Raw genomic sequence first — 13,251 nt, 5'->3', positions numbered from 1 at the left:
CGAAATCGAATCCATCCACCTTGCTGCTAGTCATCCTCTTCTTCTCTTTCCTTTAACTTTTCCCAGCATTATGAACTTCTCAAGGGAGCTAGGTCTTCGCATAATGTGTCCAAAGTATGATAGTTTGAGCCTGGCCATTTGTGCCTCGAGTGAGAATCCTGGATTGATTTGTAATATGATCCATTATCTTGTTTTCCTGGCTATCCAGAGAGTATCCATTCTTAATTGACCGGAAGCACAATTAGCCAGCATGGTGTAGTGGTTAGAGTGCTGGACTAGGACCAGGGAGACCCGAGTTCAAATCCCCATTCAGCCATGAAAACTAGCTGGGTGACTCTGGGCCAGCCACTTCTCTCTCAGCCTAACCTACTTCTCAGGGTTGTTGTGAAAGAAAAACTTAAGTATGTAGTACACCGCTCTGGGCTCCTTGGAGGAAGAGCGGGATATAAATGTAATAATAATAATAATAATAATGTAGACCTGTGCAGTGATGAGGACAGGCAGTGGTGAGAGCAGGCATGCCCCTGCTTGACACCATACCATTCATGAAGAAACATCCAACACCAGGCATCTCTTATAAGATGGGGTAGTAAGCCATTTTCTGTGCTTGACAGAAGCAGAAAGAGAACATAATAGTCTGGCCTGCAGTGACCACCATATCCAGCAACCAGAATAATAGCTGATCTACCATGATGTGGCCCAGTGATACAACCATCTCCAGTAAGGAATATCATAATCTCAGCTACCCCAGATGGAATTCTCCCCTTACAGCCCACAGGGGCTTGCTCGCTATTGCTAAGTTAGGACTAGTAGGAACCTCCTGTAATCCAAGCACCTTTCCAAAGAATGAATGGACTATAAAGAAATACAGGTACTGTTTATGTGCAGTCACTATAGTTATCTTTGAGATCCTGTCACTGTTTGGGAACATACAGACAAATCCTATAAACAAAACCTGGCTGTTATATTGTGCGCTGTTTTCTGAATACTTATTGTATGCAGAAAAGGGGAAAGGTATTAATTTGCTGTTTAATATGCTCCACGTTCATCTTTGCAAATCCATTCATACTCAGAGTGAGCCTAAATGAACCTCTTAAATAAATAGAACTACATAATTGGCTAGAATGTACAGACATTATTTGTGGGGGTTCACAGAGAGATAAGTCTTAAGAATACACGAACACTGCTTCAACTCAATAAAAAGGCTGTGTGTGGAGAGAATCATTCTATTGACTCTTTGTAGTGCGTGAGGGACAAAAATGACTTTTTCCAGAGTTATGAATGAATGTATAGGATCACTTGACTGCTAAAATTCACATTATTTTGATACTAGAATGGTGCTCTTTAAATTGAATAAAATAATACATTTATTTTAAACAAGTTAAAGATAAACTGGAGTTTTAATTGCACCAACAGGACTCTTGTTTTCTTTTGTTTTAACAAAAGCACACCTTTTAGACCTGGAACAAATATTTTCCAGAGCAGATGACAGCAGCCTCATGGCCTAGAGGCTGAATTCTTCAATGGAGCTAAATGAAATTTCACACAGGTTGTGAGTAAGGGGGATACAGTGAGCTTAATACATCAGTTGTAAGTGCTGTGTACTTGAGTTGACAGGCTACACTTCAGCAAAAACCAGGCACACCATGCAATCTGTTTGACTGCCACACCTCAACATTTTCCAGGGCATTTTCATATGTTAGGGCAAGGAAGGAGGCAACTTACCTATCTGTGTGTGTCCCCTTGGCCCCTCACCAGCTAGCCAAACTGATAGTCCCTCTGATTGTCCCTGGTGGTCTCAGACTGGGAGCGGGAAAGAAAGCATGTTTTTTACCAAGTTTTTTTTTTAACCTCCTGTTTCTTCTCAGGAACAGCTTCACTTGACCTCCACCCTTGTGGGAGAAATGTGGCAATCAGACTTCCTCCCATTTCTCCTCCTTGGCCCCCTCTCCTGTCCCTTCAAATAGTTGCCAGCAGCATTGGCACACATGTGCCTGTCGAGGTGACATGCCACCCAGTGCCCGACGCACCTGCTTCTGGCACAAGATCTCTCTGAATGGCTCTGGTGGGAATGTTACCCTGGCCATCCTATTCATTGGACTCATGTTACAAATAGCACCAGCTAAGCCTGCCCTTGTCCTATCTCTTAGATTTTGAGACTTCAGGCCCACCTCTGTATCCCCTATCACCTGCCAGTGATAGGTAAGTGTGGACTACCAGACCTTATGTTAACATTTGAGCATTTTCATGTGAAAGGGAAAGCAGAAGGTACATTTGTAATGCAAATGGGCATTCTGGCCAATGTAGGTTTCACATTCATATGAAATAAGAACTGCTTTAAATTTCAAGTGTGAAACCATCTATATTTCTCCCATTTAAGAGTACTCATGGTAAACTATAATGAACCTACTTTTTCAACAATTATGGTAGTATCCTCTCCCACCTGCTGTCCATCACTTTACTCCTCTGTGGCAGAACTGCTGATTCTTAGGACACGTCCACACAACCAATTGGTTTATCATTATACTGCACAATGGAAGAATTACCTTTTCCCAGAACACTCCTGCAATGAGCACAGGAAGGCCCAGCCCACATGATTCCATTCTTGATAGTGGGGTAAATGGGTGAAGTCTGAAGCATCTCACACATCTAGATTGTGGGCACAAGGACTGCTATGTGACTGATCCCAATTCCTAAAAAGACAGACATGGAAAAGAATGCTTGAAAGCCAAGAAACCCAGAAAATGTATTAGGAAAAAACAAGGCCATAACCTCAGTAGCATAGATTAAGAGTATGTAGGTACATACAATTTCAACTAAAATCCAGGGCAGGTACCCAGAAGCTTTCTTAGAAGGACAGACATCCCACAGTGATAGCTATTCCCAGGTTCCTTGAATGCAATGTTCTCAATCCTTTAAGAGCTTTTCTCTGTCTCATTGTTCCACCCATTTTTCCTTGCCTGCTATATTCAATACCCTATGGAAATAAAAACCCATGGCAATGTATACCATCAGGAATAGGCTGGAGACTTCAATGCAGGTAAGAACTAGGTGGCTAATATGGATAATACACAAGAGATAGGAAAAGGGTAGAGCTGGTGAATGCTTTCAATTTGCCCACCCAAACACAGAGTACACTATAGATTAAAGAGTGTTGGAGAGGTCTGCTCTCTGGTGAGGTTCAGCATTAAGATGTGACAAGTACCTTATATAAAACTGTATACCTTATATGCAAAGTCTGTAGCCTTTGTTCTGACAAGTATCCGGAGGGAAAACTCTTTAGATAAAGCTGTAACATTCTAATAGAAAGTAGGGTGGGTGGAATCAAAATTTTATTGAGGGACTTGAACATAAAAATCCTCTCACTTTCCAAATTTGCCTTTTCTCTACACTCTTTTGTATTGTCTTTATCCTCATTTCCTGCCTGTGAAGCCATAATTTCCTGCCTGTGAAGCCATAAGTAGCATGTAGCCTCTGGGGTATTTCCAATACCAATGCGTAGACAGTAGTAGTAGTTCACCATGCTAAAACTATGTTCCACATCAGATACCTCAGGGATGGGCCCTGGAATATAAGAGGTGGCACTGTGTCCTCAAACTGGATTTACAGGAAACCCTCCGTGTCAAAGGAATACTCTGTGCCTTAGTGAAAGCCTGGCATATCTCTTTTGCATCATAAATCATCTGATCTCTAGAGCAGAACTGTGTGATGTGGGGGCATCTGCTCACCTCTGTTCTCAATTTTAGAGGCTCACATGGAAGGCTAAAAAAAACCAACCAAGGAATAAACATGCAGTTCCAGGCAGGGAACCAAAAAAGAAAGAAACAGTATCCTGCTTCTGGTGTTCAGAACAAAAACCTTTATTTACTTCATGGTAGGATGGATGATAAGGGAGTAAAATTTGACATCTGAATATTTAGCCTTGAAAATCACTTCAAAAAATACAACTGCGTTTAAAACGTTTTAAAAGAAAAATTCCAGATATCGGCAATTGTGGTACATATATTTTCTCATGATTTTTACCAGCTTTTCCATCCAACACCCTCCAAATCAATTCACAAGGCCACTGAATGTTCCGCAGGCTGCTTCTCCCCTCCCCACCCTGACATTACAGTTTCCTTGTGGTAGATAAGTCGCATGAAGGTCACATTCCTGACTACAGCATAGTTAGGAATGTCATCATACAAGCTAGTTTGGGGAGGTTTGTGTGGTGATTCAGACAATCATAATCTGTATACAAACCTCACCCATTCATCCTGAGCAAACCACAAGCCAGACCACTACTACCACCACCCAAACTGTCTGGCCATGCATTCTGTATGTATGTAAATCAGCCTTCAGTAGCAAATGCAAACATGCGTACCTCAGACAAATAAATGGGTGCTGCCATTCTAAGGTTATTAGGAGATTATTTAACACTTTTGTAGGGAGGTAAGTGTGACATTCAAAAGCTGCTTCCCAAAAGAAGACTGATCACCTGGTGAAGAATAAGATAACATAATATTTCTAATGAAAATGTAGTGAGGAGGGAAGCACAGCAATATGCTAGCATAGTTGCTAATGTACATAATGGCACTTGCTGCTTTTTAGCCTATAACCTACAATTCACTTTCTTGGGACTGGTTCCATTGACACCAAGAATGTAAACTGGAACAAATTATTTAAAAATACACGCCAATGTTATAGTTAACGAAAAGATGACTGAGTGGTGGGTGACCCATGAGTAAAAAATGTGGTCCAAATTTTCATTTGTATGGAAAAAGGAAATGCTTTCAAGATGTAAGATATTCCACACTTTAATGTTATATCTCTTTCGTATGTTGTATTTAACCTTCATGTTATACATCAATGTGCATATTTGTATGTGACATACCTAAATTAGGGTTGGAAACAAAATTTCTCCAGAATGAAATTTGAGAGAGAATTCAAAGACAATTGTACTGGTTGTTATGAACATTTATATACTGCTTTTCAACAATAAAGTTCTCAACACAGTTTACATAGAAAAAGAAATAAGGTGGTTCCCTGTCCCAAGAGGACTCACAATCCAAAAAGAAACACAAGGTGGTCACCAGCAACAGCCACTGGAAACATGCTGTGCTGAGTTTGGATAGAGAAGGTTGCTCTCCCAACAGCTAAATATAAGACACTTTCCATTTATAAAGGTGCCTGTTTGCCCAGTTAGCAGGGGCAAATTTTCGGGGTTACTCCCAAGGAGAAACCATCTTAAGTGGCACAGCAGGGAAATGCTTGACTAACAAGCAGAAGGTTGCGGGTTCAAATCCCCGCTGGTACTATATCGGGCAGCAGCGATACAGGAAGATGCTGAAAGGCATCATCTCATACTACATGGGAGGAAGCTATGGTAAACCCCTCCTGTATTCTACCAAAAGAAACCACACGGCTCTGAGGGCACCAGGAGTCGAAATCGACTTGACGGCACCCTTTACCTTTACCCAAGGAGAAATGTTGGAGAATTTTCTCAGAAGCTTTCTTCACATTCCTAGTCTGAGCACATGTGCTCTGTTACTGTGAAGTCCTTATTGCTAGTTGGTACCAGTTTTATTATGAAGCCTGACCACTCATGAGGAGAGTCAGTTTGAATGGCAAAATATATTCCCACCCTTGGACTACAGTGTGGATAATAGAATGACCCATCAAAATACAAGCTGATCACCTCTGTGCTAATGCATAGCAGCAATGAAAGAGCCAGAAGCACTTCAGGTAGAACAGTGAAGAAATGGGGCGGTTAGAGGGGTTCCTTCACCAGGGCACGTTAGCTCTATCTTGTGGAACCATAATTCCAAGGCCATGCTTTGACTTGTTACAATTCCTTATTTTATTTATTTATCATATGTATATACCGCCTGATATATACATCCCTAGGCAGTGTACACAATCCAAATTACAATATAAAAATAAAAATAAACAATTGAAACACTTCCCACAGAATAAAAACAATTAAAAACAATTCACAGAGTGAAACAATTTAATTAATTTCACAGGATAAAAATAATTAAACAAGTTTAAAATTATTTTTAATTAAAAGCTTGAGAAGACAGGTCTGTCAAGGGTCTTTTAAAAAGCAATAAGAGATGGAGATGTGCTTATTTTGACAGGAAGTGCATTCCAAAGGTCTAGGGCAGCCACATGAAGGCCTGGCCCCGAGTTGCTCCTGGATGAGCCAGTGGCAACCATAAGCAGACCTCCCCAGATGATCTCATTAAGTGGCAGGGTTCTCTCGGGTCTTGACACCACACAATCAGTAACTCCTTCGTATTTGCATTCAACTTCAGTTTGTTATCCCTCATCCAGCTCATTACCACCTCCAGGCAAGCATTTAGGGAAGTTATGTCATTAATTAAAAGTCTGAGAAAACAGATGTGTCTTAAGGGTCTATTGATAAAGTAATATGATTATTTGTTTCTCAACCCCCACCCCCACCCACCCCCTTCTCAGTTTTTCTGCCAAAGGAAACTATTCATGTTGTCTGCTGGTACAACTTCTGTAATTCTGTCAAAACCCGTAAGGTTATTGAAATGAATCACCTGCAGAATCCTTCTGGGGTTCAATTGTGGCCTTATTTCCGAGGAAGCAGAATAGGCCCGTGGTTAGTCTTTTAAAAATTCTCTTATACTTGCACCTTGTATAGTTTCATTTCAAGCACTGTTCACACATAGTGGGGGAACGAATGCTATAACCAAGTACAGCATTCCAGAGTGTACCCGGAAGCCCCACCTCTGGTGATGATGTGTCAGGAAGCCTTGTCCTCTCTGTCATATGACAGTTATGGCATTTGTCTGAAGAGGCAATCACTGTAAACATGATTGTGAGCATTTTCATTATTGGCAGAGTTAAGGCACCCCATTGTTGGGGGCAGGATTTCCAGGTGCTCGGTGGAGCACTATACATTGTAAAAACATTCCTCTCCCCACCCCATGTGTGGTAAAGGGCTTTTGTCTGTGGCTGTGTTGAGTGTCATTAAGCTTTGAAATAGCTGCCCATTGCTCTAGGATGCATACTATCATTCTGGATGCTACTTCCACAGAAACATTCCCTCAGCATTCCATTCTGCTTATTGCTCTTCCAATCTGCTTACAACCAGGTTTTTCCAGGGATGTCCTCTTGGTTTCCACCCCACCACCACCCCAGTTGGAGTGTAAATAGCACCACAGAGCTTTTTACAGCAAAATTTCGCAAACACAGTATTGCTTTTTTCCCCCTTTGACATGAAGAAACTTAACAAAACTCCTGACTGGAAATGCCCATGGTTAGTACCTCCAAGTCTTTCAGCAGCTTTTTGCTAGGCTCTAAGAGTGGTAACATCACAATTTGTGTGTTGTGGGGGGGTGGGTTTAACAGGGATAAAATAGATAGAAATTTAAGGGTATCTGTTGTCCTTAAGCCACCTAATGGTGCAGCGAGAAAATGATTTGATTATCAAGCCAGAGGTTGCTGGTTTGAATCCCCACTGGTATGTTTCCCAGACTATGGGAAACACCTATATCAGAGAGCAGCGATATAGGAAGATGCTGAAAGTTATCATCTCATACTGCACGGGAGGAAGCAATGGTAACCCCCCAACCCATATTCTACCAAAGAAAACCACAGGGCTCTGTGGTCGCCAGGAATTGAAACCAACTCAACAGCACACTTTACTTTATTGTTGTCCTTAATGTTGTATCTGATGTTCCAAAAAAGGACACATCAATAAAACTAATCATCAAGGGTTGCAGTTTCTCTGATTGATGGTTTTTACTGATTGATGGCCCAGTCCTGTCAGCATCTGTGCTGATACTAAGGTCTCGGCGCTAAAGGAATGACATAGATCTGCATGATGGGATGAGACTCAACACCTCAACCCACCCACTGGAAATAGCTTCTCCTGCACTGGGAGCTGTTTACTGCTATTGCCTTGGCCCTACTGTGTTGCACAAGGGCAGTTATGTTGATTTGCATGTGAGGGATCAGTAAAGCAGTGGGAAGGGCACAGCATATCCTTCAGTATTCTATATGAAGAATCAAAGGGGCATAAGAACTATGAAGGGCAGTTCTAATGTATGCTACCAAATCCACAGAGGCTGACAGTAGAGTACAAGGGTTGCCTGAGATGGAGAAAAGAGCAACACAGCAATTTTAGATCCTATTTCGGCTGCAGTGGCACAATGTACTGCTCAGGCTGTCATAGTTCTGTCTTGTAGCCGATCACTTATCTATTTCCAAGTACCTATCTATTGTTAAGCAATACTGATTGACCATATTACCATCTCTTTTAGGGCCCAAAGAAACAAAAAGTAAATCATAGTTCTCTAATGCACCATTGCGGCATACTTACAGAAACCAATCTAGTGCCTTTTGGTTGCAGGGGTTCTTGCAAAAAATATTCAGATTACTCTTAGGAACTTTGATATTCAAGCAAGAGTGGTGTTCAGAAATACTTAACACAGATTAGCCTTTTTTAACTTTTAGAGAACCTAATTATGTCCTCTTAACTTGTAAGTTTAAGATACATTGGTGGATCACAGGGATATTAGATAACTAAAGGATGACATATTAGATAACTAAAGGACGAAATCAGTGCATCATATGCATTTATGCATATTGAGCCCCTGGTGGTGCAGTGGTAAAACTGCCACCCTGTAACCAGAAGGTTACAAGTTTGATCCTGACCAGGGGCTCAAGGCTGACTCAGCCTTCCAGCCTTCCGAGGTCGGTAAAATGAGTACCCAGAATGTTGGGGGCAATATGCTAAATCATTGTAAACCGCTTAGAGAGCTCCGGCTATAAAGCGGTATATAAATGTAAGTGCTATTGCTATTGCTATTGCTATATAGGGATCCTCTGTGCATGTAGACACATGTGCTGGATGGGAAGGTTTTCATCCCCTTTTATGTAAACTGGACCCAATCCAAAGGGCAATCCATGCACAGAAACATGTTACCATGAACTGATTACCCTAGCTGGATCGGGGTTTCTGTGTATAACTGGCAGCTGACAGTTCAGAGCCTAAGGCAACCATACTGTTGACTCAAAGCTCACTTTTTTCCCAGTGAACTGCTTATGTAAATGAAATGTCCACATTAAAAATTCACCCTTAGTGGTGTTTACCTCAAAACTGCAAAGTTCATCAATTATTAGATATTGTTATAACACACACAAACATGTCCCAAATGCTGGCAATAAATCTCAATGATTTATGTAAAAAAAAAATTTATCACTTCTAGTATTATAGACCAAAGTAATCACTAAAAAGCCACTGGCTACAAAAACTGCAAACAAAATGAACCTTTAAATGTTAATGACTTAAGGGTGATTTTACAGATGTAAAAAGTATGTTAGGGGCTTACCCTATTTGTCATTAACACATATTTTGAAAGCCTAGCTAATATAATGTGACACAAAATTAGTCAAACACAATTCATGCAATATTGTTTAATTTTACTCCTCATTTAACTTGGTTTTAAGCAAAATCATTATGTCACATGATAGCGTTGACTTGAACAAGAAATATTTTATAATAGTCTCTGCATTTAGAAATGAGTTATTAGGAGCTGCATGCCGAACACATTCTTAACTATGAAAACTATAAAGCTAATAGCTTAATCATATTTTGACAACATCTACATACTTTATGCATTATTTACAAGAAAGATATAAAAATGAAACCACTGAACATCTCACACCATACTTCACAGTCATAGTTAACTGGTTAAAGATATAACACATTTATCTTCCAGAAGCTTTACATTTGCATAGGAACATTTGCATACCATGTTGCAATGTGATCTTAATGTAAAATTTAACCTTTGTGCTTTCTCTCTGATGTGCAAGGTATACTCATTAAGTTAAAAATAATGGTAAAAATAAGTCTGCTGGTGATATACACTTCAAGAATCATTCCCATGAGGACCGTGGAAAAGTAAAAGGCGGGTGGGGGGGGGAATGCTTAAATGAATTAATTTCTCATTTTCTATATTTTATTTTACATTTTAATGACAGAAAGCAATTCTGACAGGTATTTTTCAAGAATGTGTATTTCACATGGTTGTTACTGACTTTCACTTTAAGCATCCTCTTAATCCCATTTGAAGGAAGGTTATATTTCAACATACAGACATAAACCTCAAATGTATGACATATTTTCATTGCATAGCCTTTTCCTGTAATACAGAAATGTACATGTTTCAAATGAACAATATTTAGAAGATGTTTTTAAGCTTCTGGACAAAGATAAGCCAAATCCCTAAAATTATATCTAAATTTAACCTTTCATTCAAAATGAAGTTAATGTTTACTGAAATATCTACTTGAACACAGCCACCTAATTGTTTTCCATTTACCTTCACAGCTCCCCAGTTGTTTTTCACTTTTGCATTGTGATACATAATACCATGTTTCTCTTTAAGAAGTACTAGAAATTAAAAAAAGAATGGACAATGCCTTGTGAATTCATCCTGTACTGCCCAGAAATAAAAGCAGAGTGACGTAAGGCAAATAATAGTTTAAGCTTATCTGGCCCAGTTAAGTTCATGTTGGTACCATGCATCCTTCTTCTCATCCTTTTCTCTCCCATGCATTCTTTCCCCTCCCCAATAATTCAATACTTGCCTGGTCTTTCACATTTGCTTTCTAATCCTAAAGCCTTCTGTATAAAGAAATTCTGCATGAATTGTGTACATACAGTAATTGGAACATGGTTCCCCTACCCCCCCTACCCCCCATACAACCTATTCACCAGGACAGGCCTAGTGTTGAAGTTTCTCTGACCCACAAATGACCTCTAGTGTTGACCTCAAAGGACTACTTTCTCTTTTGGAAAAAGATAATTCAGTCTCCCTGGTATGCCTCCTGGGCATAGTCAAAATTATGTCTGGTGATTCCATGATGTGGACTACTGTCTACTAAGGACTGAACTAATAGTACTATATTCAATTAATTCAGGACCTCGGGATGGCCTTGAACCATAGTCCCAGGTGGTGAATGACTTTTTCTTTCCCCAGTTCCCTATGGAACATGCACCTTTAATAAACAATGATATTTGAAATAGATAAAGAGCATGTAAAAGATATGTAAATACAAACCTTTTAAGAAATGAGTTATATTCCAGGAGAGAGGATTTCTAGTGCAATTTAGATACAGGGAACGACTGGAAGGCATAGCATTTTCTAACTGCCCTTAGCGAATAAGTGATTTGGGGAACGAAATAGCGAAAAAGACTAAAGTAAATAGTAGCAAGGTAAATGTACTGAAAAGCAGAGCCAGTGTGTGTAGAAAGAAATGCTGTATTGAACTTTTAGTTATTTGTTACATTATCTGGACTCCTACAGTGTTTGGCTGAGATTGCTCTTGTAAAGGTTCTTACCGAGGTAAATAAAACTGTAGAACCTTAGAAACATTCTATTATTACGGCGCCAAGCTAAGGTGTACAGAACAGGAAATATCTCTCTGAGGAATAAATTACATGTGATGAGGGCCAAAAGAATACAGCTCCTATTTCAGGAAGTCTTGCAGGCAAAAGCAGAGATTTGGCAGTTTTAGCGTTGCTTTCAAGACAATACACGTACACCAAAAACATTATTCTTCACAGAGGACCCCAGAGGCCTTCCCAATCATCTGGATGCTTGGAGTTATTCCATACCCTCAAATTCAACACAGATCTTCTTTATTAATTTTAATTTGTCATCAATAACCTGACAGGCTCTCTTTCGGCAAGAAATACTGTATTAACTGTTTCACTCATTGTGGCAGCTATTAAAAATGTGATAATGATTAGCAGTAATGAGGTCAAATAGAATAATGTGAGTATATGTTGCTACTAGCAAAATATAACACAAGAGGATTTATTATGTTCACTTGCTGAAATGTAATTTAAGAACAGGATATTACCACCTGCTATGTCGGCTCATAGGGTTATCCAGATCATTTAACCATGTCCTGCTAATATGTTTATTTGCTTTCAGCAGATATTACCATCTACTGTATTTTAGACAACTACAGATAAAGTTAATTGTTGCTGTGAACTTAATATAAACATGGTTATAGGAAGAGATCTTCAGATGATCATCAGGTCAGACAACAGCAAAATAAATTAGTTGAACATCCACAGCACATAAAATATAGTCAAAGTTCTGCTGTAACTATTGATTTAAGCTTTCTTATTAAAAGGTACAACCTAGCTACCCTCAAACCCTTTGCCTTTCATGTCAATAGGACATGGGTTGCATCCCAAGACATATCGGCATATTTTCTTGAAGGTACATTTCATTGAAATTACATACATGGACTTAGAGGGAGACTAGGCTATGTGTATACTGAGGAAACATTTCATTACTAAATACAGTCCAGCAGATGTTGTAAAGTTATTTTTAGATATATGAATCGACTATTTAGGTACATGAAATAAAATTCTAATTTGATATTACCTTTTATAGTTAGTCTCCTTATTTTTATTATTATTTAACCTCTTCATTGAGAACATACACCAATTGCCCAGCATGAAATAGTCCAACATGAAAGCTGCATACTTAGTCTGTTGTTTGTTTGCCCTCCCTTAAATGAGTTCAGCTAGACAATTTACCTTTTCACTCATATTTAGTCTTAAGTATCCAGTCATTTGTGTTTCAAACATCTTTTTGTTAATCAGGATTATTCTGGTTAGTGAGTGGTAAGGAATGTTTTAATTCTAATGGTAAAGTGTGCTGTCAAGTCGATTTCGACTCCTGGAGCCCACAGAGCCCTGTGGTTTTCTTTAGTAGAATACAGGAGGGGTTTACCATTGCCTCCTCCTGTGCAATATGAGATGATGCCTTTCAGCATCTTCCTATATCGCTGCTGCCTGATGTAGGTGTTTTCCCATAGTCTAGGGCTGGGTTTCTTAACCTTGGGCCCCCAGATGTTGATGGACTACAACTCCCATCATCCCCAGCCATGTCCATTGTGGCTGGGGATGGTGGGAGTTGTAGTCCATCAACATCTGGGGCCCAAGGTTAAGAAACCCTGATCTAGGAAACATACCAGCAGGGATTCAAACCAGCAACCTTCTGCTAGGTCTACAGCCATTATTTTCGTTTCTCTTTTAAATAGCTCTGTAGGGTAACCAAGACCCAGAAGGCAGATTATTGCTTCTGTTATAGAGCTCATTGAGCACTGGGAAGGATTGAGCGCCCGGGTAGAATAGCCGGCTTGGGCAATAAGCTCTAAGAAGATGTTGGATAACAGTAGTCTAGGAGCTGGAATGACTTATTCCAGCTA

General features: G+C 39.8%; 1 long non-coding RNA gene across 1 annotated transcript in view; it reads right to left on the bottom strand.

Moving 5' to 3' along the window:
* Positions 1–2,552: 2,552 nt before the first annotated feature.
* LOC128351575 (uncharacterized) overlaps positions 2,553–13,251 on the bottom strand; it is a 50,505-nt gene continuing 39,806 nt past the window's right edge. The window contains exon 3 of the long non-coding RNA XR_008319876.1: positions 2,553–2,693. This is a non-coding gene — a long non-coding RNA (uncharacterized LOC128351575). The remainder of the gene's footprint in view (positions 2,694–13,251) is intronic.

This window comes from Hemicordylus capensis, chromosome 3, assembly GCF_027244095.1.
Source record: "Hemicordylus capensis ecotype Gifberg chromosome 3, rHemCap1.1.pri, whole genome shotgun sequence".
Lineage (NCBI taxonomy): Eukaryota > Metazoa > Chordata > Lepidosauria > Squamata > Cordylidae > Hemicordylus > Hemicordylus capensis.
Note: the sequence above shows the minus strand (reverse complement) of the source record. Positions and strands in the feature narration are given on the sequence as shown.